The sequence below is a fragment of the Schistocerca piceifrons genome, chromosome 6 (assembly GCF_021461385.2).
Source record: "Schistocerca piceifrons isolate TAMUIC-IGC-003096 chromosome 6, iqSchPice1.1, whole genome shotgun sequence".
NCBI lineage: Eukaryota > Metazoa > Arthropoda > Insecta > Orthoptera > Acrididae > Schistocerca > Schistocerca piceifrons.
In genome coordinates, this window is record NC_060143.1 from 372,533,804 (window position 1) to 372,552,104 (window position 18,301).

Sequence of the window (18,301 nt, forward strand, 5' to 3'; positions counted from 1 at the left end):
GGCCGCTGTGTCCGAGCGGTTCTAGGCGCTTCAGTCCGGAACCGCGCTGCTGCTACGGTCACAGGCTCGAATCCTGCCTCGGGCATGGATGTGTGTGATGTCCTTAGATTAGTTAAGTCAAGTAGTTCTAAGTCTAGGGGATGGATGACCTCAGATGGTAAGTCCCATAGTGCTTAGAGCCATTTGAACCATTTTTTTACGTCTAAGAGGGCTGTTCAGACTATCTCCTAAATCGTTTATATAAATCAGGAACACCAAAGGGATTATAACACTTCCTTTGGGTGTTAGAATATTGTTTCGGGTTTACTCGTTCGTTTTCCGTTGGTTACTACGAACTGTGACCTTCCTGTCAGGGAAAAAACGAATACAGTCGCACAACTGAGACGATACTCCATAGGCAAGCAGTTTTATTGTGGTGTCAAAATATTTCGTGAAATCGAGAAGTATAGATTCAGTCTGAGATTCCAGGTCGGTAACATACATTATCACGTCTGAATAAAGGTCCCGTCGTGTTTCTAGACATCAATACTTTCTGCAACCATGCCGACATTGTGTCCATGAATCGTTCTCTTAGAGGTAATTCGTCATCTTAGAACACAGAATAAGTTCCAAAATTATACTGCAAATCGAGGTCAGCGTTATGAGGCTGTAATGCAGCTTATTATTGCTATTTCCTTTCTCAAGTATTGGTATCTCCTGTGCAACTTTCCAGTCTGTGGATACGGATCTTTCGCCGAACGAGTGCTCATATGCAACTCGTAAGTATGGGGTTACTGTATCAGCGTACTCTGAATAGAAAGTAATTAGATATAGAATCTGAAGTGGAAGATTTGCCTTTATTAAGTGATATAAGCTCCTTTGCTACCATAGAATATCTACTTCTAAGTTGCCTGTGTTTGCAGCTGTTCAGCTGTTCTTGATTCGAATTAGGGAATGTTAACTTCGTCTTCTTTGGTAAAGGAATCGCGTGAAACCGTATTTAGTAACACGGCTGTAGAGACACCTGTCATTCGTAACATTACCAGTGCTATCGCACAGTGGGGATATTAATTGTGTCTTGCCGTTGGTGGACTTTATTTAAGACGAGAAGCTCTTTGTAATTTCTGCTTACTTCCGAGATAGAGTTTCGTTGTGGAACCTATTATAAACATCCCATACGGAAGTCCGCCCAAGTTTCGACCATCAGTCTAACATCGCCAATCTCGGACGTTCTGTGTTTCTTTAAATTTCGTATGATTTTCTTCAGTGCTTCTGCAATAGTGCTGTTATTTTGACCATGGTGGATCGGCTACATCTCTTATTAATTTCTTTGCTATAAATCTCTCACTTTCCTGTCGATACTATTTCTTAGAATTTAATAAGCATCTGGTATACGCTTACGTAGTTAACGTGGAACGAATGGACACTATATCTTAGGCAGGCGACAAGCGAGATTTTGTTTTATAATGGGCTGGCTTAGCAGTCTGCGGTCACCCACATCTAGTATGGTGATGGCGGAGAATTGGCGGTCGGCGGACAATGATGTTCGGCAGCGCGTGTGACGAGCTACTGTCCAGGATGCATATTGATGAAAGTTGCCACGCTGCTAATGCATGACAGTAGTCGGCTGTGGAAAGCCCGTGATTCCTTTGTGCGTGCGTGGCGGATTAAGACGCTTATTCCCAGGCTGAAGTTACTCTTCGTGTAGGCAGAATGCCGTCGGTGAACACATATGCAGACATCAAGACGGAGCTTCAGGTAACATTTGGGATGTCACCTTCAAATCATAAGTGAGGCAAGAAAGGAACTGAAATTAGCGTCGGATGGGGTGAAATGGAGTTGTGTATGGCGTGGAATTACTAACACAGCGCCAGCCAAATTGGAACTGAAAATAATGAGGGTGCACATAAGGATGGAATCTTTGATGGTGATGTCGTAACTCGAATCAGTAAAGCAATCATACTGCAAAAGCAGCATCAGAGTGGGAATCAGACGACAAGCATCAGGATGGTATGAAATCATGCATACACTGAAATGGGAATAAGTACATCATGCACATGCAAGACTGCAAAAGCAGCACACTACTGGATCAGCATGAATTCCAAGTAATACGATGTTCTGACTTCGTTGAATACCAAAGAGTTTCAGTACGAAGCTCGCTTCTACTCTAGATGTTTTGATACACGTCTTCAGGCTCTTGTGCTTTTGAAGCCCTGAACTTCTGCCAGCTCATGATTAGCTGTTGTTATTATCAGCCGTCTTAGGCCGTTCTCAGTCCTCATTCTAGGGTACCAACTTTCTGCTGAACATCCCAAAAGTGCCGAGTATCTTGCATCTGTAGCCAGTGGACTTCGGCTTCCTCGTGTCTCGCAAACCTAACGGTATCGCGTCTTCCATTCGGCGCCGGGGGTGACGACTCGCAACGTGTCTCCAATAAGTTGAAAACACCGAGCGGCTGTAAGTTTGTTGGAAATCTACTGGACACCATCTCTCCAAGAGCGCTGGGTTTGTGAATGATTTTTTTTTTCATAGCGGTGAAAGACTTAAGCCATACCGACCTCCAGTGGCCACGAACTTTCTACCATCAGACCACCTCTACTGAACCGCGCTAAAGTAGCTGTGCGCCTGGATTGTCAGTCACCAGCCTTTCGCAGAAAGGTCTCTCCAGTGAAACAGTAAGCTATACGCACGACCACCCTGTCCAGCATTCTCAGTTAGGGGAAGGTTTTCCCAAAAACACCGACATAAAATTAAGCTCCTTAAGCTCATTATCGTTCAGATTTTGTTACCTGACAAACAATATCTGAACAAAGCGAAAATGACAGAAGAGCAATGACAGATGCGCTCAGTGAGTTTGAAAGTAAAACCTTTGTCACCCAGTTGTGACTGAAAGTTCGCAATTTTCACAAACACAACTTTTATTGATGTAAGTTCACAAGGCTGATGACTGAACATACAAACGAATCTGTGGTAACACACTCTCACACTAATAACAGTCCAATTCCGAGACGAAGACTTAATCTTCAACTGTCGCAGTACACGAGATCGGCATCGAGCGTGAACTGAACTTCAGGCCTGGTTCTAGCCCCTAAATAGCTGTCTCGAGCCAATCAGGTTTCGGCGTAGTGATACTTCCTGCAAGCCGTGGCTCGAGCTCCCCCTGCAGGAAGTAGTGCTCGGAAAGTCTGTTTCCATTATCTTGTATGTAAATAGCAGGTGTTTACCATGGTGCTTTTGTGTGCGCCTTGGGCATCCTTGGGCATAGACAACCTCGTCCTCTTCGGTGTTATATGGGTTGCTGGCCCTCAGGGGCTACCTTGGCTCCGGTATAACACAATCTATCTGAGCAAACCCCTAAGAGGTTTTGGTCTAACGTCAGATTAGTAAGTAAATCGAAGTCCCTTTTCGTTCGTACAGTGGCATCGAAACGGAAAATAACAGAGAGGAGACAGAAATACTGAATTCGGTCTTCCGAATTTGTTTCACCATGACAGATCATAACACAGTCCCTCCTTCCAGTCATCGCACGAACGTCGAAATGGCATTTGTTGTGATAAGCGATCACGAAACAGAAAAGCAACTATAATCGCTTAGCAGTGGAAAGGAATCTCGACTAGGTGAGATACCAGTAAGATTCTACAAGTATAATTCAACAGAATTTGTTCCCTTCTACCAAGAGTTTATCGTATGTAGCTGCAGCAATGAAGGATACCAAGCGACTGGTCAAATGCGCAGCTCATTCCCGCTTTCAAGCAGGGTATTAAGACGGAAGCACACAGCTGTAGGCCTATATCGTTGAGTTAGTCTGTTGTAGAATCATCGAAAATGGTTTATCCTCAAGAATTATGACGTTTTTGGAAAATGACAATCTCCTCTGCAAAAATCGCCATGGATTCTGTCAAACAGAGATCTTCGGAAACTCATCTCGCCATATGCCTCCATGAGATCCATAACGCCGCAGACAACGGCGCCCAGGTTGACGCCGTTTTCCTCGACTTTAGGAAAGCATTTGATACGGTCCCGCACAGCAGTTTAGTGAAAAAATACAAGCTTACCCGGTGCCGGACCAGATTTGCCACTCGATTCAAGACGTCCTTGCAGATGGAACTCAACACGTCTCTCTTAACGGAAGAAAATCGGCAGATGTAAAGTAACTTCCAGAGTACCCTAAGAAAAAGTGATAGAGTCGTTACTGTTTACAATATGTATAAATGGTTCCGGACTGAAGCGCCTAGAACCGCTCGGCCACAGCGGCCGGCTATGGATTTGCAGAATGGCCTGCAGAGGATTGATGAATTGTACAAACTCTGGAACATGACCCTGCACGTAAATAGCTGTAACGTATTGCGCACACATAGGAAAAGAAATCCACTACTATACAAATACATTATGGTGGAAACAGTATCTCCCATTAAATATCTAGGATTAACTATCCCGAACGAACTTAAGTGGAATGGAGGTCATTAGAGGCGGGGCTCTGGCTCGGATTGGGGAAGGATGGAGAAGGAAAGCTGCCGTGAAATTTTGGGGAAACTGTCCTGTCATTTGCCTTCAGCGATTTAGAGAAATCACGGAAACTTAAATCAGAATTGCCGAATTTAAGTAGATTTACCATTTAAAACACATAGTAGGAAAAGCAAACGCCAGACATAGATACGTAGGAATAACCTTAAGGAAATTTAGCCGGCCGGTGTGGCCGTGCGGTTCTAGGCGCTTCAGTCTGGAACCGTGTGACCGCTTCGGTCGCTGGCTCGAATCGTGCCTTGGGCATGGATGTGTCTGATGTCCTTAGGTTAGTTAGGTTTAATGAGTTCTAAGTTCTAGGCGACTGATGACCTCAGACGTTAAGTGGCTTAGTGCTCAGAGCCAAGGAAATTTAACTTAGTAACGAAGGAAGAGGCTTACAAGGGGCTTGTTCAACCGATTCTGGAGTACTTTTGATCAGTATGGGATCCTTACCAGGCAGGACTGATGGGAGAGATAGAGAGACAGAAGATAGAGAGAGAGAGAGAGAGAGAGAGAGAGAGCGAGAAGATTCAACGAAGAGCGGCGTGTTTCGTCACAGATTCGTGTAGTCGCTGCGAGGACAGAGATACTCAAGAAACTCCAGAGGCAGGCGTTACAAGAGGGGCGTTGTGTATCACGGAATGATTCATTATTGAAATTTCACCTGAACACTTCCCGGGAAGAGTCGGAGGACAGCATATTATATCCTCCCACATACATCTCAAGAAGTGACATCGAACAGAAACTTAGAGAAATTGAAGCTAGTTCAGTGGATTACAAACAATCTCCCCACGCGCTATTCGCGAGTGAAACAGGATAGCGGGGATCAGTTACTAATACCGGAAGAACCGTCCACCACGGACTGCGAAGTGGCTTGCTGAGTACGCTGCGTATGTAGATGTATTTAAGCCGTCACTATTGTATGTGGCACCGGCACTCCTCAGTTACACGCACTCTAAAATTCTTTCTGGTTCACAAAGTATATTTACACGTAGATTGCAGAAAGGCAACAAATTCTCAAGGTTTCGTTCAGAGGTTAACCGATGTGTAGTGTTTACGTTCCAAGCGCTATGCCGAACAACGTCTTGCTACGAAACTACACTGATCTGTGTGATAACTGCTAACGCTAACATGGATCTTTAATCGCTGCAAAATAGCAGACATCGTCAACTGGGTTATATGAAGCAACTCGCGTCACACCCAAATAATTGATCAGTTCTCTGTTACTTGATACGCTCGCAATATTCATTCCGAACATCATAACACTTATAAATAGACGGTTTTGAAGAAGGCCATTCTTTTAAGTTGAATGACATGAAACTAGAATGACCAAACGCTACAACCTCCATAATAATTCCTCGTTGATCTCGATCAGTTAGAGCGAAACCTATCGTATACTATACTCGAAACCGTTCTTGTCATCTAAGTGTTCGCAGAATAATTATTTGAAGTTTTTTCTTGTGGACTATTAACTTTAGTTAGCTACCTCATACGCTGTCTGTAGCCGTAAATCGTTTCTCTAACAGGAGAATTTTCTGAATTCAGCATCTAGAGACGTGTGATCCTGCCCCGTTCATCCTGTTTATCAGCTTCTGTTCTACCAGAGAAGATCGTTACCATCGTAACAGCCGTATTTAAGCCGAAAGAAACTTCACAGGATATGTCTGTCCACAATGAAATGGTGTGAATTCCTAGGTGCACACTGTACGCAGTCATATGATTGTATTTTACTTCTTTTCTATCCAGGTCCAATGAGGGAAACTATTTAATTTTTCTTACACATGCGCTACCACAGTTGCTAAAGTATGGCCCATTTAATCGAGGCTGACTTTCAGCCGTTTCAGTCTCATAGTTCGGTGCTATTCGAACGCGAACTTAGGCGACAAAACCCGTTGGATGAGGAGGACTTATTGGCTGGCCATCAAACTCACAAGACAGGATGTCTGAAAAGATGCAGTACAACTTTATTGTGTTACAGCATCCATGCAGATTAAGATATTCACATGATTGGCTCATGTGACACACTAGTCCACAAAGGTTTTATGGTATTTAATCAGTTTCAACATGTGTGCCTTTGGTGGCACTCATAACATCCATTCAGAATTCCAGCTCCATTCACACTCGGCGCAACGTAACAGCATCATGTGGCAATGGCAACAACGATTCCATTTGTTAAATCATTGATGTGACTGACAGGTCTTTAGTAGACTCTGTTTTGACGCGACCAATAGAAAGAAGTCCATCGGTGTAATGTCAGGCGACCTTGAAGTCCAGTGAGATGGACCAAATGATTCAAATGGCTCTGAGCACTACGGGAGGTCTTCGGTCCCCTAGAACTTAGAACTACTTAAACTTACCTAACCTAAGGACATCACACACATCCATGCCCGAGGCAGGATTCGAACCTGCGACCGTAGCGGTCGCGCGGTTCCAGACTGAAGCGCCTAGAACTACTCGGCCACACCGACCGCCGAGATGGTCCAGCCCTGGCAGTCCACAACTGTCTGATCCCAATACGGCCTTGCGCTAATTTGTTCGAAAACGACTGTGTCTTGGCACTCTGAACATTCTGCTTTGAACGATGGAAAGCCAACCGTATTCTTTCTGTGTCAGCTTCACTTGTTCAGGCCGTCCAGTAAGATTATTCACATTAAGGCTTGCTGTTTGCCCAAAATCCCTGAACCACCGGCATAACTACGTCCACGAGGGTGGTTGTTTCCTGTATTGTAATTGGAGCTTCCTTTGAACTTGCGAGTCCGATTATCTCTGAATAACACATTGAAGCTGTAGCGTACTTTAGCGACACCTTGCACTTAACATTCATGGATTTCCTTCGGGGCCACTTGAAGTGTATTTTGTATTCACAATTCCTGGAAACAGCAGCCAAGTGGTAACTTCTTTGTCAAATGCTTCCTGCAGTGCATTTACAACAGGTACACTTTCTGTACCTTTAAACTCGCACATTCGTGAGTCTGCGTGTTACATTATACTTCGAATTAAATCCATTGCAGAAACTTCCTTTTCAAACGAAACTTCCTGGCAGATTAAAACTGTGTGCCCGACCGAGACTCGAACTCGGGACCTTTGCCTTTCGCGGGCAAGTGCTCTACCAACGGAGCTACCGAATCACGACTCACCCCCGGAACTCACAACTTTACTTCTGCCAGTACCTCGTCTCCTACCTTCCAAACTTTACAGAAGCTCTCCTGCGAACCTTGCAGAACTAGCACTCCTGAAAGAAAAGATATTGAGGAGACATGGCTTAACCACAGCCTGGGGGATGTTTCCAGAATGAGATTTTCACTCTGCACACTCCGCTGCATTCCTTGCTGACAAACAGGGCCATTTTCTTGATGTTGTGTGATTGGGTACATGCAAACACAGTAACTGCTTTCTTTCTGTCACATTTCCGCTACGGTCGCTGGTTTGAATCCTGCCTCGGCCATGGCTGTGCGTGATGTGCTTAGGTTAGTTAGGTTTAATTAGTTCTAAGTTCTAGGGGACTGATGACCTCACAAGCTAAGTCCGATAGTGCCCAGAGCCATTTGAACCATTTTTGAATAGTTCGTCCGTCGCACTTATATAGCGGCGTATTATGTACGGGAGGTGTTCAATAAGTAATGCACCACATTTTTCTCTGAAAGCCGATCGGTTTTATTCAGGATTCCAACACATCATATCATTTCGCACACTTCTAGCTACAAAACCGTATTATTCAACATAATCTCCGTTCAATGCGTCGGCGTTACGCCACTGTACAGGTCGACGTCGAAGCCAGCGTCTTGTTGCATTAATAACCTCCCAATCATCCACGTGCTGCTTCCCGTGGAGTGTATCCTTCATTGAGACAGACAGATGTAAGTTGGAAGGTGCGAGATCCGGGCTGAAGGGTGGAAGGACGGTGATTTCATCTCGGGTGCGCATGCTTGTGTGAGGCCTTGGCGGTGCCACGGGGATGGAGAATTTCGTTTGTAGTTTCGTGCGCGAACACGCTGAAGTCGTTTCTTCAATTTCTTGAGGGTAGCACAAGACATTACAAAGTTGATCTTCGGAGTCCCAGAAGATTGTCACCATGACTTTAACGCCTGTGGTTAAGGGTTTGAACTTTCGTCACAGGTGGTGTGGCGCCACTCCATAGACAGCCGTTTCGTTTCCGGTTCTAAGTTATGAACCGATGTTTTATCGCCTGTGATGAAGTTCGACAAAAAATTGTCACTGTCAACCTCTTAACGAGCAATCAATTTCGGACCACAGTCCTTCATTGCTCTTAATGGTCATCGACTAGGCGGTGAGAAACTCAGCGAGCACACACCGTTGACTACCGGTGGACGAGTATGTCAGCACTACCAACAGAGACGTCCAGTTGTGCAGCGGTGTGTTTGATTGTGATCAGTTAATCACCTCGAATGAGAGTGTCCGCACGTTCCAATATTGCAGGAGTCAGAGCTTTGTGCGGCCGCCGCATCCAGGAGACTAGACAGGATTGCGCGACATTGTTGTGACGATGCCATGCGCCTCGCCCAAGGACATTTTGTGCTTTTGTTCACTGTCAGGTCTTCGTAGACATTTTGCAAGCGCCTGCGAATATCTGCGATGCTCTGGTTTTCCTTCAAAAGAAACACAATGACAGGTCTCTGTTAGGAAAGCACTTCCGTTGCAGACGCCATTTTGAAATCTACGGATAGCGCCGCCAACAGTCAGAACTTCATAAAACTATATAGGCTGAAGAGAAAAAATTCCACGATGTCCTACAACAAATTCCGCATATTTTCAGCAGAAATATACCGAAAAAAAGAAACAAATAACTTGCATTATTCATCGAGTGCCACTCGCACTTTTCTTTCGTTGTGGGCGATAGTGACATGAAACAATAACTTCGTTAAACTTTCTTTCCCGAAGGACCATCCATTTCTAAGTGCACTTTCTTTGTAAGTTAATGACATCGGCCGGCTCAGAATTTCATGACTTTTTCTTTCTTAATTGTCGGCAGGAGGACAAAGGATAAACACGCACAGAGAACATAATGTGGCCAGCGGATCTGTCGCACTGTCAAACACATTGCGGAGATCTTGTCAAAAGAGAGAAATCTCATTAAAACTCAGTAAATTGGGCTTTTTAATGAGCAGATTACGCACAGAAAAACAAAACTGACCAAAATATGCCCTCCTCTGAATTGCGCTTGAAAATGGAGCTTCTGATATTGAGGACACGAGGACTGCAATAGTCGGTCCATTTCTCTCGTTAATATTGCCAAAATAAAGTCGACAAGGTATTTACAAAGAACTCCTTTTCTCGTTGACTCTCAGCGTAAGGATGTAAAACAGAAACTACCAAAATCATCTAAAGGTCTAGAAATTATACAAGCTATTTTCACACACGTCGAGGTACAAAGAATGAAATGCGTAGCGGTTAGAAATCAAAGATGGCTGCGGGAAAGAAGCGACCGTCGCTTGTCTAAGAAACCATATTACCATTCGAGTGAAGTTATTTAGGGGAACAGGAATCCAAAAATGTAGAGAGACATTTGTAAACTACGTCTACTGCACACGATAGCAGAGTTTTAGCAATCCGTTGCGTGTATTCGTTTACATTCATTTGACTAGTGAAATATCTCACAAATATAAGTATTGTGGAATCTGTTTAACGTCGAATCCAAATCTATCGTCAAACAGATATTTTTCACATTCACATCGAGTGCAGGAGAATGAAGTCACGTAACAGACAGAAGAAACTGTTGATAACAAGCGTTAACAGAACGCCAAACTTTCTGTTTGAGTTGTTTCGAAACTTAAAACACACAGCTTGTTGAATAATTAATTACTTATAAGATTTTTCTTAATCAAATAAAACTGTATAGTTCCAAAGATCTTTATAAGTCTCAAATATCTGTGCCGTATACATAGAGACTGAAGCGATGAATGAAAATTTGAACCAATTTGTACGAATTAAAATTTGTACGAATGGAAATTTGTGGAAATTTGTACTCGAAAACAGGTCTCCTGTTCACAAAGCGGATGCGCTAATCACTACGTCACCCTGCCACAGTGGCTTTGTACGACTGCACGGGCTGCCTTAACACGTCTCCCTCCTCAATACAAATTCCCGTTCATGCCTCAGCCTACTTACTGTTCCCTATAAAGTCGAACAGCATTGCAGAGGGTCTCCATCTGCATTGTAATAGCACCTCAGCTTCGAACTAAAAAGGGATCCAGCCTTAAATCCAGGCATAGTTGCTTTAATCAATTGATACTATGTGGTTCCAGAGTCCTTTTCAAGTCTCACACATCTATGACGTATATAGGCAGACTGAAGCGACGAATGAAAATTTACGTCATGGCCAGAATGGCATTGTGGTTGGCACATGTGCCTAGTAAACGAGAAGACCTTGATTCAAATCCCGGCCTTGGTATAAATATTGATTCTTCGCTACAGTCTGCATATAAATATTTTTATTCACTAATATGAGTAGTTTTAAGAGACTAACAATCCCGCGCAGCGATTACAGAGATATTCTGAAACAATAACTCACAAAAGACAAATTGAACAGAGATCAGTGTAAGATATATCATTGTAAGATATAGATAAGATATATCAGTGTAAGACAAATTGAACAGAGATCAGTGTAAGATATATCAGTAATATGGTTCAGTGAAACATAATGCTCGATGCAGCCTTATCCAAAGATCATGAATGACATAAATTAATACAGGACCTCTGATATATTAAAGCGAACGGACGGTGTCCAGTTCCATTCACGTACTGACCTATGTAAAAGTAACTCTTTACAAGCCCTGAAATCTTTTCTAACTCGTCCAACGAGGTGGCGCAGTGGTTAACACGATGGACTCGTCTTCGGAAGAACGAACGTTCAAATACGCATCTGACCACCCATATATAGGTATTAAGCGATTTTGCTAAATCGCTTTAGGCGAATGCCATCATGATTCCTTTGACAGGACACAGCGGAGTTCCTTCCCCATCTTTTGCCAATCCGAGTTTGTGCTCCGTCTCTAATGACCTCATTGTCGATGGGTCGTTGAAGCCTAACTTTCCGTGTTCCCTTCCTCTTGTCCTCATGATACCTAAGCGAGATGGTGTCTGCAGAAAGTAGGGGTAGTCTTCAGGGTTTCTCCAGTGCTGCGCCGACATTCATTCAGTGAGTCCCACTTGAAACTTCCTGGCAGATTAAAACTGGAGACGAGATACTGGCAGAAGTAAAGCTGTGGGGACGGGTCGTGAGTCGTGCTTGGGTAGCTCAGATTGTAGAGCACTTGCCCGCGAAAGGCAAAGGTCCCGAGTTCGAGTCTCCGTCTGGCACACAGTTTTAATCTGCCAGAAAGTTTCATATCATCGCACACTCCGTTTCAGAGCGAAAATCTCATTCTGGAGTCCCAATTGAGTTTAGGAGCATTTCTGTTGCACTTTCATATGGGTTATACTGACCTGTTACGATCCAAAGAGCGCATTTGTGAATTCGTTTGACGTTGTCTGTTGTCTGGCTTACATCATCAGTCCAAACACTGGAATAATATTCTGTATTTGGTTGCACTAACATCTTGCATCTAGTTAACTGTTTGTACCACACTCCTGAAGTTTACAGTCGCCCCCAAACGGCAGTTTCTGAAGAGCTTGCCCTAGCCTAGAGGCCAGGTAATATTAATACGCCAATGGAATTTAAATTAACATCGTGGAAGATATCGACCGTGGAAAGCATCGGCTTCATACCTACTTGCAGGGAGTGCCTGATTAATTAGGACACAGAAGAAGGCATATAGGGGTAACAACTCCAATTTAAAAACAGGTTAAAGGTTAAAAATAGGATGTAATCTGAGGAAAAATTATGAGACGCGATCAAAAAGTTTCCGGTCGATGCCCAGATTAACCCCTGGATTACATATCAAGCCGCTTCAGAGTCGTGCTGGGTTGCATATACGCTGGATCAATGCCCTCAAACGGGAACTTTATAATTGCCTCTTATACAAGACCCGAGAGTAGCCTCCGTTGACAGGTTAGACAAACAGACACCTGAACCAGTGATAGATGGTCTCTATATAAAAGTACAAGCTGTCTGTACAGCGTTCAGTTTCTGTTACTGAGCACTCGTAGTGGTAGCTTTCATTTGGACGCCGCTCTGTCTACAGCTTTTGGGGATGTTTGCCTCTTAAAAGTGCCACTGAAAAGTCACTTCAGGTCATTGTAGCCGCTTAGCAAATCAGCCGCTAAGATTCACTGAATAAAAATCAGCTTCACTTTATTCTATAGATACGTTCCTCAGAACACCTAATCAAATATTTTGCAGCCAATAAATGTTACCGCGTGTAACAAAATGTTTAAGAACAACCCTCACCCTAAGTACCACGTAATCATGCTGGATCGTTCACTATCATTCAGGACTCACCACACGTCACTTGCACAAAAGATAAATACCAAAATACCAGAAACATCAGTATATAGAAACTAGATGGAACTTCTTCGGGATCTCAAGTTGTCACTCTCTGTACAGCGGCCTTGGCAATTGTATGTCTTGTGGCTTAATAATGCGCACCAGTGCGGTACAAGATTGTGTATATCAGCAAGGTAGATATTCGTTTCTACAACGCAATGACATTCATAATGGGCATCTTGAGATCAAATCCTCTACCTTGCCTGACTACTCTCAGCAACATTCCTTCATCACACTTGGGACGGCAATAAGCATTGACACTTCAATGGGAAAACAGTAATAAGTTGGAGCTCTCCTAGAGTATACCTGTACGCGAAATGGGGCTCAGTCCATCCAGCATGCGTCTCAGGTTCAGGAAACCATTCTGGACAGCTGATGAGATTCAACTACTCAAGCTTGAAGATGCGTGGAAGGAGACATTGAAGCCGCGTGGGATTAGCCGAGCGATCTGGGGCGCTGCAGTCATGGACTGTGCGGCTGCTCCCGGCGGAGGATCGAGTCCTCCATCGGGCATGGGTGTGTGTGTTTCTCCTTAGGATAATTTAGGTTAAGTAGTGTGTAAGCTTAGGGACAGATGACTTTATCAGTTAGGTCCCATAACATTTCACACACATTTGAACATTTGAGACATTGTAAAACAACAGCAGCATGCGTTGTCATGGCCTCGAAAACCCCACATGTATATCCGGTTTGCAACTGCCTAGAGGAACTCAGTGTCAACTGAACACAGTCCTATGTGGTCACAGAAGAACGAAGTCTTTCGTGTACAAATAGGGACTGTTAGACTCTCCAGTGTGTGACTGTGAAGCATCAGAACAGATCATTACACACAAGGCAGAGTAATGTCCCAAGAGAAGGGGAAGACTGGATGGAAGTAATCAATGCTTCTTCAACAACATTGGAATGCACAGACCCTTTTGACATCACTCTATGAGGCCAATTGAGATCGAGTCTCTTCCATATTCCTTTTGTACTTTATTGTGAAAATATTTCTGTGAATCACATCTGTGTACCCATACATAAATAAATAATAATAACTGTTCTGTCTGGTAGGTAAGTCCAGATCGGTAAGTGGCCGCTAGACTGCATGGACGACTTGTGATTCAAACTTGTGTGTGAGGACTGGAGAGCGCGTCAAGAGAGGGAGAGAGAGAGACAACAGTGAACAAGTCTATTACAGTTCTCAAGTTAGTGCTCTGCAATAGATATGTACTGGTGTTGGAGAAATATGTGGAAACACCGCGAGAAAGGAATGCTACGACATAAATATAGATTCGAGGCCAGTCTGCAGGCGACGCAGTTGTATTTGAACAAGAACTTTTTCAACGGCATCAATTCGTTGCAAATGTCACTGACGATTATAAAAGTGTTCTATGCAGCGGCGCATGTGCCATGTCGGAGCTAAAACGGATAAACTGTTCGTGCTAGTATAGTTGTGGCTTCCCTAATTACGGTAGCCAAACTGTTTGGTGTTTCAAGAGAAACCGTATCGAGTATTTACTGAGTGCACTATCCGAAAATTACCTCGAGCAATTAAACAGAGAACCGACTCGTGGAGATAACATCTTGGACCTACTGATAACAATCAGTGATCATAAGGCCGCTGCAGCATCCCTGAATATGGAAGTTAATAGGAATATAAAAAAAGGGAGGAAGGTTTATCTGTTTAGCAAAAGAAATAGAAGGCAGATTTCAGACTACCTAACAGATCAAAACGAAAATTTCTGTTCCGACACTGACGGTGTTTAGAAAGGATAGATTGCATGCAACTGGTGGCGGAATGTTCGTCGCTGTTAGTAGTAGTTTATCCTGTAGTGAAGTAGAAGTGGATAGTTCCTGTGAATTATTATGGGTGGAGGTTACACTCAACAACCGAGCTAGGTTAATAATTGGCTCCTTTTACCGACCTCCCGACTCAGCCGCATTAGTGGCAGAACAACTGAGAGAAAATTTGGAATACATTTCACATAAATTTTCTCAGCATGTTATAGTCTTAGGTGGAGATTTCAATTTACCAGATATAGACTGGGACACTCAGATGTTTAGGACGGGTGGTAGGGACAGAGCATCGAGTGACATTATACTGAGTGCACTATCCGAAAATTACCTCGAGAAATTAAACAGAGAACCGACTCGTGGAGATAACATCTTGGACCTACTGATAACAAACAGACGCGAAGTTTTCGACTCTGTATGTGCAGAACAGGGAATCAGTGATCATAAGGCCGTTGCAGCATCCCGGAATATGGAAGTAAATAGGAATATAAAAAAAGGGAGGAAGGTTTACCTGTTTAGCAAGAGTAATAGATGGCAGATTTCAGACTACCTATTAGATCAAAACGAAAATTTCTGTTCCGGCACTGAAAATGTTGAGCGTTTATGGAAAAAGTTCAAGGCAATCGTAAAATGCGTTTTAGACGGGTACGTGCCGAGTAAAACTGTGAGGGACGGGAAAAACCCACCGTGGTACAACAACAAAGTTATAAAACTACTGCGAAAGCAAAGAGAGCTTCACTCCAAATTTAAACGCAGCCAAAACCTCTCAGACAAACAGAAGCTAAACGATATCAAAGTTAGCGTAACGAGGGATATGCGTGAAGCGTTCAGTGAATTCGAAAGTAAAATTCTATGTACCGACTTGACAGAAAATCCTCGGAATTTCTGGTCTTACGTTAAATCAGTAAGTGGCTCGAAACAGCATATCCAGACATTCCGGGATGATGATGGCATTGAAACAGAGGATGACACGCGTAAAGCTGAAATACTAAACACCTTTTTCCAAAGCTGTTTCACAGAGGAAGACCGCACTGCAGTTCCTTCTCTAAATCCTAGCACAAACGAAAAAATGGCTGACATAGAAATAAGTGTCCAAGGGATAGAAAAGCAACTGGAATCACTCAACAGAGGAAAGTCCACTGGACCTGACGGGATACCAATTCGATTCTACACAGAGTACGCGAAAGAACTTGCCCCCCTTCTAACAGCCGTGTACCGCAAGTCTCTAGAGGAACGGAAGGTTCCAAATGATTGGAAAAGAGCACAGGTAGTCCCAGTCTTCAAGAAGGGTCGTCGAGCAGATGCGCAAAACTATAGACCTATATCTCTGACGTCGGCCTGTTGTAGAATTTTAGAACATGTTTTTTGCTCGAGTATCATGTCGTTTTTGGAAACCCAGAATCTACTATGTAGGAATCAACATGCATTCCGGAAACAGCGATCGTGTGAGACCCAACTCGCTTTATTTGTTCATGAGACCCACAAAATATTAGATACAGGCTCCCAGATAGATGCTATTTTTCTTGACTTCCGGAAGGCGTTCGATACAGTTCCGCACTGTCGCCTGATAAACAAAGTAAGAGCCTACGGAATATCAGACCAGCTGTGTGGCTGGATTGAAGAGTTTTTAGCAAACAGAACACAGCATGTTGTTACCAATGGAGAGACGTCTACAGACGTTAAAGTAACCTCTGGCGTGCCACAGGGGAGTGTTATGGGACCACTGCTTTTCACAATATATATAAATGACCTAGTAGATAGTGTCGGAAGTTACATGCGGCTTTTCGCGGATGATGCTGTAGTATACAGAGAAGTTGCAGCATTAGAAAATTGTAGCGAAATGCAGGAAGATCTGCAGCGGATAGGCACTTGGTGCAGGGAGTGGCAACTGACCCTTAACATAGACAAATGTAATGTATTGCGAATACATTGAAAGAAGGATCCTTTATTGTATATGATAGCGGAACAAACACTGGTAGCAGTTACTTCTGTAAAATATCTGGGAGTATGCGTGCGGAACGATTTGAAGTGGAATGATCATATAAAATTAATTGTTGGTAAGGCGGGTACCAAGTTGAGATTCATTGGGAGAGTCCATCAACAAAGGAGGTGGCTTTCAAAACATTCGTTCGACCTATACTTGAGTATTGCTCATCAGTGTGGGATCCGTACCAGATCGGGTTGATGGAGGAGATAGAGGAGATCCAAAGAACGGCGCGTTTCGTCACAGGGTTATTTGGTAACCGTGATAGCGTTACGGAGATGTTTAACAAACTCAAGTGGCAGACTCTGCAAGAGAGGCGCTCTGCATCGCGGTGTAGCTTGCTCGCCAGGTTTCGAGGGGGTGCGTTTCTGGTTGAGGTATCGAATACATTGCTTCTCCCTACTTATACCTCCCGAGGAGATCACGAATCTAAAATTAGAGAGATTAGTGCGCGCACGGAGGCTTTCAGACAGTCGTTCTTCCCGCGAACCATACGCGACTGGAACAGGAAAGGGAGGTAATGACAGTGGCACGTAAAGTGCCCTCCGCCACACACCGTTGGGTGGTTTGCGGAGTATAAATGTAGATGTAGATATAGGGAAAGCAGAGGAACATTATCTGCTGCGTCACCACGTAGACGAAAGTGTGTATTTGATTGGTCGTGAGAGACGTCTGTTGAAGGGCATTATGACGAAAAATAAGAGCACAACAGCTGCGAAAGTCACTGCAGAACAACACGTCGAACTCGCGAATTTTTTTAGGGAGCTCCACAAGCAGGGCGAGCTGGAATTCCAAATTCACTCATCAGTGATGAAAATACACGTAACATGGAAACTTGTTTTCGCTTGGATCTTGTTTCACATTGTTCCTATCCTCTAGTTGTGTTTTAAGTCTGGAGTACGCCGTTCCAAGCCTAGGACGCAGACTGCTACCTGCCAAGAATGAAACATGGGAGAGGTTCGCTGTTGATTTTGGCAGTCATATCATGGTACTATACGGGTCCATGGTTGCTCTGGAAGATCGCATTGGCCGGCCGGGGTGGCAGAGCGGTTCTAGGCGCTACAGTCCGGAACCGTGCGACCGCTACGGTCGCAGGTTCGAATCCTGCCTCGGGCATGGATATGTGTGATGTCCTTAGGTTAGTTAGGTTTAATTAGTTCTAAGTTCTAGGGGACTGATGACCCCAGAAGTTAAGACCCATAGTGCCCAGAGCCATTTGAACCATTTGAAGATCGCATTACTGCCATGGATTACATGACCATTTTGCCTGTGCGGATACATCTCATGCAACGATATTTGCTCCACAATTGGGATGTTGTGTTCGAAGGTAACAGGCGTCCTGTCCACCCAGCTTTCCTCGTCAAGCACCGGTTTTACGAGCACGAGGGCGGAGTGTCGCATCTTCCCTCGCCATCATGGGTGCGTTATCGTTATCCACCTTCATCACTATTTTGCAAGATGAATGGTATAAATTTCTCTTTAAATTCATGTAGGACCTGTAGTTATACATTTAGAGAGGACTGAATGCTGTAAAAGTCGTCCTAAAACGTATTAGGCTTGGTAATAAGTTTTTTGGCGTTTTCATATTTTTGTACAGCTCCTGTAGGTGCTGA

General features: G+C 43.9%; 1 protein-coding gene across 1 annotated transcript in view; it reads left to right on the top strand.

The window, feature by feature from the left end:
• The window catches only part of LOC124802674, a 665,872-nt gene that overhangs the window by 445,456 nt on the left and 202,115 nt on the right, over positions 1–18,301 (top strand). The window lies entirely within an intron of this gene.